The 5,000-nt window shown below is 33.3% G+C and overlaps 1 protein-coding gene across 1 annotated transcript in view; it reads left to right on the top strand.

Annotated features, from left to right (window-relative positions):
• The window catches only part of LOC137618732 (facilitated trehalose transporter Tret1-2 homolog), a 29,004-nt gene that overhangs the window by 599 nt on the left and 23,405 nt on the right, over window positions 1–5,000 (top strand). The gene's annotated exons all lie outside the window — the stretch shown is intronic.

The following is a 5,000-nucleotide window of genomic DNA, read 5'->3' as shown; positions in this document are numbered from 1 at the left end:
GGCTGTCATAAGCCTTTTTTATAGTTTATATATGAAAGATCTGTTTTATAGTTTTTACTGTTTGTGAAATATTTTATTTTAGTTTGTCATTGCTTCTCACATAGTTTATTTATTTCCGTATTTCCTTGCCTCACTTGTCTATTTTTCCCTGTTGGAGCCCTTGGGCTTATAGGATCCTGCTTTTCCCACTAGGGTTGTAACTTAGCTAGTAATGATTATATATATATATATATATATATATATATATATATATATATATATATATATATATATATATACTAATCATTTATTTTTCTCATGTATTTTATCTAACACTTCTAATCATCCAGATCTCAATATTGACATTTGGTACAAGAGAAATGTCGCCACAGTCATATTTATTGCAAACGTTTCGACTTTTCAAATGTCATCATCATCAGTTCTACCCAAAAGTAAAGATGAGAATAAAAATCAATTTCAAATTATAGATTTACATAAATAAGTAGAAGAATCATTAAAATATTACATGTAAATTGAATGAAAATCAGTCTGTTATGAATAGGGGGACAGCTGAAATTTTACAATTGAAGTCAGGCCCAAAATATTTTATGTGAAGAGATTCTAATAAGAAATTAAAATTTACATAAGATAAGTAGAAGAATTATTAAAATATACATATAAATTGAATGAAAATCAGTCTGTTATGAATAGGGGGACAGCAGGGGTAATACAATTGATGTCAGGCCTAAAATATTTTATGTGAAGAGATTTTAAGATGACTTAAGAATTTTTGAATCTCTTCACATGAAATATTTGAGGCCTGACCTCAATTACAATACTTCTGTTGTCCCCCTTTTCGTAACAGACTTATTTTTATATTTTCATATTTTTTTTTAATATTTCTTCTACTTATATGTCATTTTAATTTGAAATTGTATTGTTCCTTTTATCTTTACGTTTTGCAATAAATATGTATGTGGTGACATTAATGCTTCTGTTTCTCCTGAGAATAAGAATTATTATTTTCATCTACTAAGCTTTTATCAATTGACGGGTGAATAAATATTAAACGTTATATTCAAACCATTATTCCTTTTTATAGATAAGATAAAACATTATATCATCTCATGGGTTAAATAATTTTTCAATTTATAGATTTTAATTAATTTTAAAATTATTTTTTTTTTCAAATTTTCTGAGAACTCTAACACACATCTCTATCTAAGACATTCTTAGTCACCTTACACTTATTTTACCTAAAAATTGATTGGCCTCCCTATCCCAACACCAGTCTAGTATGGATATTTTAGTTAGCCTTTTTTTAGGATACATAGACGAGAAAATCATTCCATAGCCTAGCTGTGGTTGGGAGGAATCTTTGTTTTAGAGATTGGATTAAACCAGTTCACACATCTATTTGATCTTATCCAGAAACTAAAAGTAGTTGATGAAGACATAGATGGAGTCTAGTTCGAATTCTCTCTCTCTCTCTCTCTCTCTCTCTTCCTCTCTCTCTCTCTCTCTCTCTCTCTCTCTCTCTCTCTCTCTCTCTCTGTGCTAGTTGTTGAACCAGCCCGGGCGATAAATAAAGCCTAGGTGTTTCGGAAGCTGGCAAAGCTCTGCCAGCCATGGTTCCTCCTAAGTTTAAAAATAAGTAAACAATACGTGAGGTTTGGTGTTTGGTCGAACTAAAGGACATGGCCTTTTCAGGGTTCATTTCTAAGTACAGCTCAGGCATTTGTAGTTTTTCAAGTACACTGAAAAAAATAGTATTTGGAATAGAATTTAATTAGTTTTAATTTTCTGTTAGTTAAGTTTTGAGGAAATGAGTTGAATGTTATCTGATGAGAGAAGAGAGAGAGAGGAATATATTTCTCAAATATGTTTAAAACTATACACTTATTATTGTTTTAGCTAAGCTACAGCCCTAGTTAGAAAAGCAGGATGCTTTATGTCCAAGGGCTCCTACAGGGAAAAATAGATCAGTGAGGAAAGGAAATAAGGAAAAAAATGGAATAGTGTGCCTGAGTATACCCTCAAGCAAAAAAACTCTAACCTAAGACAGTAGAACAAGACCATGGCACAGAGGCTATGACACTACCCAAGACTAAAGAACAATGGTTTGATTTTGGAGTGTTGTCCTTCTTCTAGAAGAGCTGCTTACCATAGGTAAAGAGTCTCTTCTACCCTTACCAAGAGGAAAGTGGTCAATGAACAGTTATATTGCAGTAGTAAAGAATTGTTTAGTAATCTCAGTTTCGTCAGGTGTATGAAGACTATGAGAATATGTAAAGAATAGGCCAAGACTATTCTGTGTATGTGTAGCCTAAGGAAAAATGAGCCGTAACCAGACATATCAGTTAGAACCAGTGGATTTCTATTGGCAGTATTTCATTGTGACGCCAGGGACCCTTTATGCGATCAATAAATGGGCTATGAATTTTCTCTCTAATTACAAGACTATATTTAAATCTAATTTTTCGAATTTTAGGTTTTAATAGGTTTTTAAAATTTATATTCATATTTTTTTATCGTTTTTGTTTCAATGAAACCTGTTTCAAATCTAGTTTCTTTTAATTTATTTAATTTCTTGGCATTCGATTTTTTTTTCAGGACATATTTCTCCAGTTTCACTATCATTTCTCCTATTGAAACTTAGTTTTGAAACCAGTTTCGTTTTTGTGCATATTCCCCACTGAAACTTGTTTCATTTCTATACATTTCTTAATACGTAGACCTGTTTTAGTTTCTGTAATTTTAGATAAGAAAACTAGATTCGCATTTTATAAAGCTTTTAATCCTGAAACATGTTTCAATATCTCCAGAGGTTTTTACCTTGAAACATGTTTCAATATCTCCAGAGGTTTTTACCTTGAAACATGTTTCAATATCTCCAGAGGTTTTTACCTTGAAACATGTTTCAAATTCGGATACCTTTTCACTATTGAAACTTTAAAACTGTGTAACTTTTCAAGTACACACACACACACACACACACACACATATATATATATATAATATATATATATATATATATATATATATATATATATATATATATATATATATATATATATATATAGATGAGAGAGAGAGAGAGAGAGAGAGAGGAGAGAGGAGAGAGAGAGAGAGAGGAGGAGAGAGAGGAGAGAGAGAGAGAGAGAGAGAGATTGTATGAAGCTATACCTCGCTGGCATCAATGGAGACCTAAATTGGAAATAATAGACTACTCAAAAAATTCTAATTTTAACTGTGCCAATGTCGGTAACTGTCTGGATTGAAATTCATACGAAATTACGTACCCTGTGAGGTTGGCCTCGAGGGAGGTAGACTAAACCCCCTCCTCCCCTCTCTCTACAAAGGCTTGAGGTTGAGCTGTGGACTGGACCCCATATCTCTAAGGGTGCGGTGTAATTTGTGGATATTGAAAAAACATGGTCTGTTATGTCAAGGTTAACTCAGTGCATCAGTTTATATAACTTATGTTTTTGTTTCAACCTTTTTTTTTTTAGGTCATTGTGTTTATTTACAACCTTTAAAGCCGGGGTTTTAATTCGTGTTTAATACCAGACATTGGTTTATACCCTTTTTTTATGTCAATGTGTTTATTTACAACCTTTAAATCTTGGTTAAATTCGTGTTTAACACCATACATTTCTTAGAAAAGACTGATTTCAACCCTTTTTTAAGTCAATGTGTTTATACAACCTTTAAATCTTGGTTAAATTCGCGTTTAATACCTAGACATTTCTTAGAAAAGACTAATTTTACCCTTTTTTATGTCAATGTGTTTATACAACCTTTAAATATGGGTTGAATTCGTGTTTAATACCAGACATTTCTTAGGAAGGACTGGTTTTAACCTCTTTTATGTTAATGTGTTTATACAACCTTTAAATCTTGGTTTAATTCGTGTTTAATACTAGACATTTCTTAGGAAGGACTGATTTTTAATCTAAATGCCATTAAACTATGAATGTAATATAATTTCTTAGATTAAATGTGGCTTTAAAAACTTTTTTTATTGACTTTTCATGTATATTGCAATTTATAAAGTTATATTTCTTATATTGAATTTATTATAAATTAAATCAAGATAAACTTCCATAAGGAAAATTGGCGGAAGTCTGTGAAAGTTGAATTTCTAAAAAATCTGATCTTGGGTAAATCAAAGTGAGGCTACATTTCTTAAGAAAAACTAAAATGTAAAACTCTTCTCTCTCTCTCACTCTCTCTCTCTCTCTCTCTCTCACTCGTCTCTCTACTCTCTCTCTCTCATCCTGTCATCGCACTCTAAAAGAGTGCAAAGCTTTCGAAATGCTGTTTTGCTCAGAAGGCAAAGGAAAAATGCTTATGAAGGTTTGTACTGTACCAAAGACAATGATGGTTTTCGAAATTAGAACGATTTAGCACAAGAAATCAGTGGTTTGTTCTCTCTCTCTCTCTCTCTCTCTCTCTCTCTCTCTCTCTCTCTCTCTCTCTGTTGCATATTGCTATCAACCCATCCTCGGTGAAAGAGAATTTTCCATAACTAGGCTCTATGCTTCTATTATATCCTTTTAAATTCCTGTTCATCTAATTTTATAAATTTTTATTATACTTCTCTCTCTCTCTCTCTCTCTCTCTCCTCCTCTCTCTCTCTCTCGCTCTCTCTCTCTCTCTCTCTCTCTCTTTTATCTCTCCTCATCTCTCTCTCTCTCTCTCTCTCTACACACACACCACCAAGCCACGTGTCTCACCAGATAAGAATGTTCTAGACCGAAGCCTTCAGCTCCCCCCCCCCCCACCAGTAACCCAAGCAATCAACTCTCAGACCAAGCGTGTCTCTGTCCAAATGAGGTAGGTCTCCTAGGGCTTCCAAAAACTGGTCTGGAATCTTTTTTGGGGGAAGGGGAGGGGTAGGTGCCCATAGTGGAGCCTTGTTGCACCGCCCTCTTGCTTGCAATGTTGTTCAGCCTCTGATCAGGGCGCTTGGCAATGACGCAGGAAGGATAGATATTTGCAATACTTCGTTTTGTGAG

Source organism: Palaemon carinicauda, chromosome 25 (assembly GCF_036898095.1).
Source record: "Palaemon carinicauda isolate YSFRI2023 chromosome 25, ASM3689809v2, whole genome shotgun sequence".
Classification (NCBI taxonomy): domain Eukaryota; kingdom Metazoa; phylum Arthropoda; class Malacostraca; order Decapoda; family Palaemonidae; genus Palaemon; species Palaemon carinicauda.
Note: the sequence above shows the minus strand (reverse complement) of the source record. Positions and strands in the feature narration are given on the sequence as shown.